The sequence below is a fragment of the Ochotona curzoniae genome, unplaced genomic scaffold (genome assembly GCF_017591425.1).
Source record: "Ochotona curzoniae isolate NIBS_2020 unplaced genomic scaffold, NIBS_Ocur_1.0 contig_66, whole genome shotgun sequence".
NCBI classification, from domain to species: domain Eukaryota; kingdom Metazoa; phylum Chordata; class Mammalia; order Lagomorpha; family Ochotonidae; genus Ochotona; species Ochotona curzoniae.
The window spans coordinates 21,761,623-21,774,292 of record NW_024466512.1 but is presented as its reverse complement, the minus strand read 5'-3'; the positions used below and the strand labels follow the sequence as shown (position 1 = coordinate 21,774,292).

General features: G+C 40.3%; 1 protein-coding gene and 1 pseudogene across 3 annotated transcripts in view; both read left to right on the top strand.

Annotated features, from left to right (window-relative positions):
* Nucleotides 1–12,670, top strand: part of BTRC (beta-transducin repeat containing E3 ubiquitin protein ligase) — a 150,990-nt gene that overhangs the window by 32,581 nt on the left and 105,739 nt on the right. The window lies entirely within an intron of this gene.
* On the top strand, nucleotides 12,521–12,621 carry LOC121164396 (annotated as a pseudogene).

Here is a 12,670-nt window from a genome sequence, read left to right as displayed (position 1 = left end):
CTAACCTGTTCTTTCCATTTTCTGATAAGGCACTCGCTGTTCTCTCCTGGCCCAGATGAGCTGGCTGTCATGTCTTCTGTGTGCTTCTGGACATGCTGTTGTCCACTGCACAGGCATTAGCAACTGAGGAGGCCCAGTCCCAATGCATGCACTCCAGGATCAGACCACATATATTGTGATTTTCCCTGTGGCAAAATTTGAGTTCAGTAATTCAGTTAGGGAGTCCCCCAAGAAACCTCTCCTGGGATGACCTCAGATTTGACTTTTTATGTGCACCAGCCAGTGCAGGAGGGTTAGGTTCATTCTGTCACCTGTACCAGCCATTGCAGTAAGTTCCATTCCCAGGCCCGTCTGTGACATCAACTGATGGGTGCTATGGCCCAGCCCAAGGCCATAAGTAGTGATTATTTTACATTTAATATCATATGGTTTAATTTAAGTTGATCATTTTTCTGTTTGTTTCTAATTTGTCCCTTTTATTCCTTTTTAAAAAAAGTATTATTTTGATAATCTTTACATAGTTGATTAGAGCACAAAGGGTCAAGGGCTACAGAAAAGTGGGTAAGACCATTATTTCCACATTTTCTCTCTCTCTCTTTTTTTTGTTTTCTGTATCTAAGGTAAGATGGGAGTAAGGGAGAAGCCCCACCCAGCCTCCCACCCATTCCAGAATCTCTGTCATGGGGCATGCTCAGAGAGTCTTGCTCAAGTTGTTTTGATAGTTCAGCAGTTCTGAATTGCTGCCAGTCTTGCCATTCCAAGCACGATGAAATCTCTCCAGAACCCACTGGCTGACATAGTCGACCTTAGAGTGTCCATTTGCCTAGATTTTCACTGCCAACACATGACTCTCATCTGTTGTGGTACCAGGTGTCCTCTGCAGGTTCTCTATTCTGAAGATTTATTTTATTTATTTGAACTTCAGAGTTACAGAGAGAAAGAGAAAAACAACTTCCATCCTTTAGTTTCCTCCCCAAATTACTGCATTGGCCAGAGTTGGGCCAGGCTGAAGCAAGGAGCTACAAATTTCATCTCCCATGTGATAGCAGAAGCCTAAAAGTTGAGTCTTCCTCTACTTTTTTCCTCACTTTATCAGGGAGCTGAATTGGAAGTGGAACAGTGAGGACGCCAACTGGCATTCATATGACATACCAGCATTGTAGGCAGTGGTTTAACCTGATGTATCACAAAACTTGCCCCCCTCTTTTTTTTTCTTTGAATTTTAGTAGATTCATGGTGCCATTTTTTGTTTATAACCACTGCCTTTTTTAGTTCTAAAACATTGTTGCTACTTTTTTTTTTTTTAGAGATTTATTTATTGAAGCCCAGCATGGTGGCCTATCAGGCTAATTCTCTGCCCTATTATGCTGTCATCCCAAATGGATGCTGGTTCATGTCCCAGCTGTTCTACTTCCAATCCAGCCCTGTGCATATGGCATAGGAAGGTGTGGAAGAGGGGATGCTGGCGCTGCAGGTGAAGGATTAACATGCTATATGCTGTGCTGCCCCCTCCACTGTTAAACCTTTCATTGGTTAATCCATTCCCTCCCATCAGCCTCAAGCAACTACCAATCTGCTTACCTATTCTGGATATTTCATGAGTAAGCATACAGTGAGACTTTCTGTGTCTGGCATCTTTCATGTAACATAGTATTTATATGGTTTAGTTGTTGAATGATAATATTCCACTGTGTATGTATTCTACAATTTGTTTATCTACACCATCATGTATAATGCTTGGATTGAAGAATGCTGCTATGATCATTTATCTGCATGCATTTGTGTAAGTACATGTGGGTGCAGGGGCCCAAAGACCATGCCATCCTTTGCTGCTTTCTCTGGCCATAAGCAGGGAACTGGATCAGAAATGAAGCAGCCGAGACTTAATTCAGTGCTTATATTTAATGCTGGTGTTATAGGTGGAAGGTTAGCGTACTAAGCCCCTCTCATAATTGTCTTATTGTGCTTCCCAATGTTCCACAATTTAAAGGAATGAGAAGCACTTACACAAGTATTCACATGTTTGCTTAAAAAAGAATTTTTTTGAAAGGCAGAGTTACTGAGGGAGAAAGAGAAAAAAAAGTTTGAGAGAGAGAGAGAGTAAGAGAGATCTTCTCACTCACTTTTAATTGACCGGGATTCTACTCTGTTGGCTCTGCCTTCGGACCAGGGAGGATCTCCCCAAGAAGCCGCTGAACTTGACCGGACAATGAGATGCTGGACTCTTATGCTTGGTGTATGCTTGCAATGAAGGAATCTCAACTAAACCTGAACTGTGGTTGTGCAATGGGGGGTGGAGGGGGAGAGGAACTCACCATGGGGGGAGGGTTGAGAGAGGGATGGGGGGAATCCCAGTGCCTATATTGAACTGTGTCACATAATACAATAAATTAAAAAAAGAAAGGCAGAGTTACTGAGGGAGAGAGAGAGAAAAAGTTTGAGAGAGAGAGAGAGAGAGATCTCACTCTCTAAATGGCCACAATGGACAGGACTGGGCCATGCCAAAGCCAGGAGGCAGGGGCTTCTTCTGGGGTTCCCACATGCATATAGGGGTCCGAGGACTTGAGCCATCTTCTATTATTCTCCCAGGCATATTAGGGAGATGAGATGGAAATGGAGCTGTTAGGACTCAAATCGGCATCCATGTGGGATGGTAGTGTTGCAAGCAAAGGCTTAGCAAGTTATACCACAATGCTAGCCGCATCTAGTAATGTTAAATTTAGTTTTAGGATATGTGAAAATACATTATTGATCATCCTTTTTAAAAAATCTCTTTTGAAAGAATGCTATTCATATTTGGGATGACAGTTGAGTTTCTTGTGGATTAGCTTGATGCGATTATGGCTGATTATAAACTTTTTTTGTGGGAGGGGTGGGGGGAAACCCAGTGCCTATAAAACTGTATCACATAATACAATGTTATTAACAATAAAAAAATGGATAGATTTAGTGAAGTTTCTGGGTTTTGTTTCTTTCTTTCTTTTGATTCTCCTTTTCGCTGTAGTGTATCCCTACAACAGAGATATGGCCTCTCTGGGAACTCCTGAATGTTCTGAATTTTCACTTGGGCTTCTGTGATCCGACTTGTCAACACAAAGAAGTCCCTCAGGTCTATGTGGATTTTAGTTGTTGAGCTCACAGCTCTGTTGTAATTCTTTGTTTGGTTTTTTTGGAGTTTCACCAGATGGAAACAGGACTTAGTATTCAGGAGCTGATTTGAATGGTTCCCTGTTGGGATATTTGGAACGTTCTTACCCATATTTTGTCTCCAATAGTATACCTTACCAGTTGTATTTCTTTTAGCCTCTATCAGTTCTCCTCTGTTTCCTCAAGTCAGTGGACCCCCTTTACTGTTTGTGTTCCCCTTCCTTGTTTTGCACACTGGAAGGTTCCTCCAGGTTGAAGCCTGGAGCAATTTTAAGGGTCACCTAAGGTTTTCTCCTGCAGACATTCACCGTACCATATGTATCTTGCATATTTTATGTAATTTTCTTGTCTCTGGTGGGAAGTCAGATTTTATACCAGTCACAGACTTAGGGCAGAAGTGTAATATTTACTTTTACTCAGTTTTTATTTTATGTAAATTTAAATGTACTGGAAGCCTCACTTAGCACTGTCTTTATATACAGATTTCTTTTTTTTTTTTGAAGATTTATTTTTATTATTTTTTCGTTGGAAAGGCGGATATACAGAGAGGAGAGACAGAGGAAGATCTTCCGTCCGATGATTCACTCCCCAAGTGAGCGCAACAGCCGATACTATGCCGATCTGAAGCCAGGAGCCTCTTCCGGGTCTCCCACGCGGGTGCAGGGTCCCAAAGCTTTGGGCCGTCCTCGACTGCTTTCCCGGGATGCAGGCAGGGGGCTGGAAGGGAAGCAGGGCCGCCGGGATAGGGATCCCATATGGGATCCTGGGCATGCAAGGCGAGGACCTTAAACACTGCGCCACCGCGCCGGGCCCGATATACAGATTTCAATTAGGACAATTTAATAGTAGTCATCCAGGAACATGGTTCAAATTTCAATTACTAACATGTGCTAACTGTGAGTAGTTATAGAAAGTGCAAACTACATTTCTAGCTCTCCAATCTACAAATCATAATCCAAAAAAGTAGATGTGTGTCTTGATGCGTATCTTTAAGAGGCAGTAGGCGCACATCTTGTTTGCTAGGTTTTCCTACAGATGACATAATGTGTAATTGTGTGTCCTTCCCAGTGTTAAACCCATGTAATATTTTATGAAAATAATCAAAAGAGGAAATGGCTCACTGAGATAAAAGTAAAAAATTAAACTATTTTAAATTTGAGTTAAGGTACATGCAATTACAGAAGAAATACATGACCATAGTAATGTTGACATTGCTACCAGCTACAGATTTAGGTGTTTAGCTGGAGGAACTTGATGAAGCTAAACTTTCTAACATAGTGGATATAGTAAAATAATATGAGGGTGTCCCAGAAGAGAGCTTTTGCAAGGTATAGTTAAGTTTATAATTTTTTTTTTTTCCATTGGAAAGTCAGATATACAGAGAAGAGAAAAGACAGAGAGGAAGACTTTCTGTCCATTGGTACACTCCGCAAATAACGGCATCAGCCAGAGCTGAGCCAATCCTAAGTCTCCCATGTGCAGTGTCCAAAGGCTTTGGGCCTTCCTCGACTTCTTTCCCAGGCTGGATGGGAAGCAGGGCTACTAGGACACGAACCAGCGCCCAAATGGGCTGAACCGGACCAAAACCAGGAGTGTCATCCAGGTCTTCCATATGGGTTTGTTTATTATTTTTATGAACATAGCTGTTTTTGGTGCTTTTTTTTTTTTCAACTCTTGTTCTTGATAGCTTTTCCATGATTCTGTGATGTCAGCTGAAAACACCTGAACGCCTCATCACATGAATTACACCACTTTTTGGTTCTATAGCATCATGAAATATGCCTTAAACTTTATTTTTTAGCATCTTACTCTGTGCTTGCAAATGCATCTGAGAGAATGTTTGGAGTATGTCAGGTTCACTGTAATGCGCTTCTCTTTGGGATCTAGACTCCTAAAGCCTTGACTACATCAGTTGTTGCCAGTGCCTTCAATTTTCAGTAATTTATTAAACTTTTGTAGCTGCCTTGGCTGTGTGAAATTTAGTCTGGCAACAGTTACTATTACAGCATAGTCAGAAGCAAATATATGTAATAAAATGTCCATGTTTTATTTTTAACCATTCTCAAATTATAGAAGAATTCTTTTTTCTTTAAAGATTTATTTTATTGCAAAGTCAGATATGTATATATATCTGACTTTCTCTTTATATATATATAAAGAGATAGAGACAGACAGACAGGGAGGAGAGGAGTATCTTCCATCTGATGATTCATTCCCTGGGTGACTACAACGGCTACAACGGCTAGAGCTAAGCATCCAAAGCCAGGAGCCAGGAGCTCTTCCGGGTCTCCCACGTGGGTACAGAGTCCTAAGGCTTTGGGCCATCCTCGACTGCTTTCCAAGACCACAGCAGGGAGCTGAATGGGAAGTGGGACTGCCAGGATTAGAACCGGTGTCCATATGGGACCCCAGCGCTTTCTAGACGAGGACTTTAACTGCTATACTACCACGTTGGGCCCTACGTAAAGGCTCTTAATAGTTAAGTGTAAGCCAATAGCTGTTTGCTTTGAAATTCCAGATCATTTCAAAGGTTTTTGTTTTAATTATATTTTTGTTTGCAAGGAAGAGTTACACAGAGAAATTGAGACAGAGAGGTCTTCCATCCGCTGGTTGTCACTGCAAAGGGCTGCAGTGGCCAAACCCTTCTAAATCTAGGAGCTTCTTCTGGGTCTCCAAGGTGGATGTAGGGGTCCAAGAACTTGAGCCATCTTCTGCAGTTTTCCCAGGCTGTAAGCCAGGAAATGAATCAGAAGTGGAGCAGCCAGGACAGAAACTAGCACCCATGTGGGATCTCAGTGCTGCAGGCAAAGGCTTAGGCTGCTGAGCCTGTCCCTGCACATGGTTTCATTGTGTTTGATTATTGGTAATGTTAATGTTGGTAACTTTTTTCAGATGCTAGATTCCCTCCTTCCATATGAGACCTGGATTGATAGTTTCCCTGCAAACTGCGGAATGGGAGCTCTTTTCTGTGTCATCCAAATAAAGGAAAGTCATGATTATAAGCAATAAAAGATATATATCAACATATAAAATCAATAATATCAAAGTATAAAATCAGTGATTGTAAGAAAAACAGGAGTAGTCAGAAATAACTCTTTTTAAGATTTCAGACTTAAGGAGCAAAGAATGATGGTACCATGGCTAGACAGTGATAAACTGAAAGTGGTACAGGTGGAGGGAGAGGCAGGCATATTCAGAAATCGTGAATCCAATGTGACAGTAAATATCTGATATGCAAGTATGTATTTTAAAATTTGGCATGAAAGCTTCGGAGTAAAACTGAAAGGAGTACTTAGATGAGGAAACAACTAACTTCTGTATAAATTATAATGCAGGACATTTAGCATTTAAAATACCATGGCACAATGTCTGACATCAATTTGCCTGATAGACTTCAGTTCTCCTCTCCTTTTATTTCATTTGATTGGATGAATTTATTGATTCTATGATGTATAGGTCATGATGAAATCCCACAACATTTTGAAATACAAGTGGCATTCATGGATACCTGTTTTTGGTAATAGTGTCACTTTACAGGTTTTTTGTTTTGCATTATAATACTTTGCAGTTTTTAGAGCCTTATATTGGTTTTTACCATAACCTTGTAAATTAAGCCTCGGCAGTTAGGTTACCCTGTGTGGTGGAGGAAGTTTTACCTATGGAATGATCTAAATTGGAATTCTTAACTGTGATCATTGAATTCATATAGGTAGAATCCAAACGTATGTTTCACGGCTTGTGGAATACCGCAGTTCTCTTGGCCTGAATTTTTAAGTTGATATAGTAGTGCAAAGGGAATTCTATTCCATGGCTTAAGGACACATAAACTCTCAATGCAGCAATCCTTTTATTGTTGATCATTATAGCTTCTATTACTCCTCAAAGTTGACCAACAGGGACCTGAGTTTAGGAGATTTTGTCATTCAGCTTTCATATAGTGAATGCTGAGGCCAGCCCCTTGCCTGCAGGGCCCTCCATTAGTGAAGAGGATCTGGGACATTACTCCAGGCAGTCAAGTGCTGGGCAGGCGGAGGTTCTCAGTGTTCTGTGTAAATGATTTTGTGCCATTGAACCTGATGGGCAGTGGATATGATACTCTCTACCAAGTACTAGAGGTTCTTCGTTGCAACATTTCAATCTTTTTTTTTGACTCTGATTGTGTGTGTGTGTGTATTCACACAAGTTCAAGGGGTTTGTATGGTTTATTATAGTCATTTTGATAAATTATTATAAGGATTTTTTTGGTTTTTCTAAAACAGTGTCACTTGGGGTGAGAATAAATAAAAAGTGGGCTGAGAATTAGGTTCTGTGCAGAATGGAGACACTTCTGTTAACCAACCTTGCTGTAGTTTGTAAGATTGTGGAACCACTTAAGTAGGGCATTCAAAAGCTCTGTAACAGTTCATAGAAGCTAAATATTTAAACATAAGCATGTTGTTGCTGAATTGCAGCTTCATATAGAAACTGCTTTTTTAATTAAAAAGTTTTTTTTTTAAGTATGGAAGGAATATCTTAGTAATTTAAATGTAACTTGGAAAGAGAAACAACATGGGAAAGAGAAAGCTGTGTGCTTGGAAGCGGTATGCTCTGGAAGAGTAGGTGAAGCCTCCACCTGTGACACCCACCACCCATCCGAGCACTGGTCTGAATCCTGGCTAATCTACTTCTGATCCAGTTCCTTGCTCATGCACCTGGGAAGACAGCAGCAGATGGTGCAAAGCACTTGGGCCACTGCCACCTGAGGGAGAGCTGGATGGGCTTAAGCTCTTAGCTATCTGTTTCTCCCTTTCTTTCTGTCCCACTGTCTTTCAAGTATATAACTCTGAAAAGAAAAGAGAAGCTTTGTTTTTCAGGTGCATTTTATATTATTATTATTACTAAAAAATAAATTGTTTGAGAAGCCAAGAGAGAGAAAACTCTCCAGTCTGCTTGGCCACTGTTCAAGTACCCTTAACTGCCAGGGCTAGTCCATACTAAAGTCAGGATCCAGGAACCCAGCCCACGTGTCCCAATTGGATGCCAGGGACCTAGCTGTTTGAGCCATTACCCACTGCCTCTTGGTGTCGACATTAGCAGGAAACTGGAGTCAGCAACCTGAGCTGGTTATCATATACGATTACTGCAATGTGGGACACAGGTATTTTAACTGAATCTTAGCACCTTAAACAACCACCCTTAAAGGTAAAATTTAAAGAGCATTATTTAGTAAATAGAATGAGACAGAAGAGTTTTAGTTATTGAGGAAGTGCTTGGTCAGAATGCTCTCCCCCCATATATATGTATATGTGTATAAATATATGTATTGTGTGTGTATATATATATATATAATACAAATACTATGTGAGGATAGTCATCAAAATGACAGTACATTTTCCACTCTGTTAATTACTGCTCAAATTGCCTTTGATCCCCTTCCTTCATTTAGCTAATATTCCAAAATATGAATGTAAAAGGGAAACAGGTCGAGTAAGTGAGGTAGCCTATTCTATTTGTTTTGTAATTATATTTTTTCCTCAATATTTTTAAGTGGCACTTACCAGTATGGATAAGATTAATTATTATAATACAAACCAATTTGAAAATTCATTTTTAAATTGGGCCATAATATATAAAATCTTATGATAATGTGCATTTCTAAGTATATTTAAGTATACCCATACCAATTGTTTGTAATAATCGGGAATGCATCCTCTGTGTAGTGTTTGTAAGCTAATGCTGTTTTGGAAATCACACTGGTATATCCAGCAACTTTCCTGGGTAAATGTGGTTCATTATTGATTATACTTTTATTTTGGAATTTTAGTTTAAAAGGATAATGAAAACCTTTTGAAATTCTTCATTTTAAAGCATTTTGATTGGAGTGTATGGATGATTAAATAATAGGAGGAAAACTCATAATAATTGATGAAGTATGTTTTGTGAAAATAACACAGATTCCTATATAAAATGAGGAGACATTCATAGGGGGAATGCCTTAAAAACATAAGAAGGAAGCCTGATGCAATAATTGCATAGTGGTTAAAGTCCTCGCCTTGAATGCACCAGTAATCCCATATGCTGGTTCTAATCCCGGCAGCCCTGCTTTCCATCCAGCTCCCTGCTTGTGGCCTGGGAAAGAGTCAAGGACAGCCCAAAGCCTTGGGATCCTGCACCCGCGTGGGAGACCCAGAAGAAACTCCTGGCTCCTGGCTTAGGATTGGCTCAGCTCCAGTTCCAGCTGTTTTGTCTGCTTGGGGAGTGAATTAATGAATGTAAAATCTTCCTCTCTCTTTCCTCCTCTCTGTATGTCTGACTTTGCAATAAAAATAAGTAAATCCTGAAAAAAAAAAAGCTCATAAGAAATACTCAAATGCAAATAAATATGTGTATTTTTATTTCAAAAAAAAAAGAGTCTCAGGCCTAGGACTTGTGGTTGGCTTCTCGACCCAGCTGTGCTGTGCATCGTTTGGGTGGTTTCAGTGTGGCTTTGGGCACTCTGAAGGGAAGGGCAGTAAATGACACCTGTCTTACCATGTGTGCTCTGGTTTCTTCTGAGTTCCTATTTTCTTGCTATCATTTATTTCCATTTCATTGGTCTTTCCCGTTTTCCTTAAATTTTGTTCCTCCTTCTATCCAGTGTACATAGAATTGTAACCATCTGCTTAGTAATCTAAGAGTCTCTTTGCTAATAGTAACGATGAGTTTCTCTTAATGATTTTTAACATAAAGCATTTAAGAATGAGAGAATGTCCTTGGAATGTAAGTTTGACAAGGACAGGGTGTTTTACCTTTTGTGGTCCATTGTTCTATCCCTGGTTTCCAAAACAGTATCTTACAAAATGCTTGTTCAATAAATGACCAAAGCATTAATCTTAAGAAAATGTTCATCACTTATATTTCTGAGTAGAACAGATTCTTAAGGAAATGGAAGCTTTTAATTTTAAAATCATGCTCTCCTGTCTCTTCTCCCTGTTGCCTTTTCTTTTTTCTTTTCTTTTGTTTTGTTTTCTTTCCTTCTCTTTTCTCTTTTCTTTTCTTTTCTTTTCTTTTCTTTTCTTTTCTTTTCTTTTCTTTTCTTTTCTTTTCTTTTCTTTTCTTTTCTTTCAAAAGGAGAGTGGGGGTTGTGGAAGAGAGAGAATCCTCAATCCAAAGTTCCTGGTTAACTCCCCGAATGGCAGTAGTTATCAGTGCTGGGCAAGGCTGGACACCCGCTGTAACTGCAGGGATCCAGGCACTTGGGCTACCTGCTGCTGCTTTCCCGGACATCTTAGTGGAGCTTGCTCAAAAGTGGAGCAACCTGGAATTGAACCAGGATCCATATGGGCTTCCTGCCTTGCAGGCACAGCTTAACCTGCTACGCCACAGTGCTGAACCCTGCCCTTTCCTTCTATGGGAAACCACTGAAAGAGATTGGAATTTGTGTAAATAGTTCAGTGGAGAAAAGAAGGGATGTGGAATTGAGAGGTTAAAATGGAGAAGGAAATAGAGGTGAGGTAAGCATTTGAACAAAGTATGCAGGAGGTTAATCAGCTTGCATGCCAAGACCAGTGGGAACCAAGAAAGCAGGTTGATGCAGGCAGCAGGGAAAGGTCACACTTATGGTGTGCTTGGATTTCATGCAGTGATATATGGAACCATTCTAAAAATTTGATGAGAGTGACATAATAGTGAAGATAATGATTTATTGTTTAGCTGCTGATTGTTTTTTAAGGTGAAAAAAAAATGGAAACAAAAGACAAAGTTAGAAGATTGTGTGGCAGGCAGTTGAGGACAGTTAAGCTGTTTTGTTTACTTTGTGATCCAGTGCTACCTTTCTTGTATACTCTTCAGAAGTTTGTGTCTCTGGATCTAGGGATGGATAGAGGGAGGACAAATTCTGTACTAAGAGTCTGGGACAGAATTTTAGGGGCCTCAATGGCCAACACTAGTCCAGGCTGGAGCAGGAACATGGAGCAGGAATATGGGTCTTCCTGTGAATTCAGGAACCTCAGTTGAGGACCATCATCTGCTCCCTTTCCGGGCACATTAGCAGGACCTGGATCAGAAATAGTATCTGGGATTCAAACTGGTACTCCACTGTAAGATGCCAGCATTGTAGGCAGCAGCTTATCTCACTACACCACAGCTTGGACCCTAGATATATAAGGTTTTTGTTTGTTTTTGCTTTTCTTTAGAAGGTAGTAGCATTCAAGTAGATGAATACAATGATTTTTATAAAGAAACAAGAAAGACAGAAAAAGAATGTTCTGAAAGGTGCAGTAGGTTTTTGTTTTTTGTTTGTTTTTTTTTTTTTTGCTTTGTTTTGTTTTTGTGTAGATTATTTGAAATACATTCAGAAGAGACTCAGAAAGAAAGAAAGAAAAATAAATCATCCATATGTTGGCTCTCTGTCCAAATAGTCACAATATCCAGAGCTGGGCCAGGCCAAAGCCAGAAGGCAAGAGCTTCATAGAGTTTCCCACATAGGTTGTCTGAACTCAAGTATTTGAGCCATTATCTCCTGTTTCCCAAGCACATTAACAGACAGCTGGATTGAAGCTGTAGAAATTCAAACCTGCAATTCAATATGATATGCAGGCGTCTCAAATGGGGGCTTAACCTGCTTACTGTAGCACCTGCCTGGTACCGTGTGTTTTTGTTTTTAAAGATTTATATTTATTGCAAAGTTGGATATACAGAGAGGAGGAGAGACAGAGAGAAAGATCTTCCATCTGATGACTCACTCCCCAAGTGACTGCAATGGCCAGTGCTATGCCGATCCAAAGCCAGGAGCCAGGAACTTCTTCCAGGTCCAGGTCTCCTACACAGGTGCAGGGTCCCAAGGCTTTGGACTGTCCTCGACTGCCTTTCCCAGGCCACACGCAGGGATCTGGATGGGAAGTGGAGCTGCCGGGATTAGAATCTGCGCCCATATGGAATCCTGGTGCATTCAAGGCGAGGACTTTAGCTGCTGGTCCACGCCACCGGGTCTGGTACAGTGTTTCAAATTTCTACTTTTTTTTTTCTTTTAGTTTTTTGGAAACAGTGCATTTTATGTATATTTACATTCACACACATTTTTGGGAAGGCACTAATACTTGTAGCTTTTTGTACTTTTCCACTGCTCCACCCCCACTATCCTGTCTCTCTTGCTATTGTTTTCCCTTCTGGTTTGGGTTGCTTCTTGCCATAACCTCTCTCTTCCCACTGCAACCCATCTGGAAAGATGAAGAGGCAGCTGCTGTAGTAACTATGCATTTTGGTTAATGAATAGCAGACTAACAAGATACATAAAACACATCCAAAGTGTGCAGAGTTAGTTGTCAAAGCTGGAGGGATACAATATGTTTTCTTCTCAAAAATGGTCCTGTGGTGTTTTCTTTTCTGATTTACCATGTCTAATAATGCTCTCTGAATCGCTTCTCAGCCTATTGGCTAAGATCAAGTGTAGTATCTGTTCTTATCAGTTTAATGCTACTATGAAATATTTGTCTTAGTGCTTAATCTGCACATTTTATCCTGTGGTTACATTTACAGCAGATGAATTGAGGTGTGTAAAGAAAGA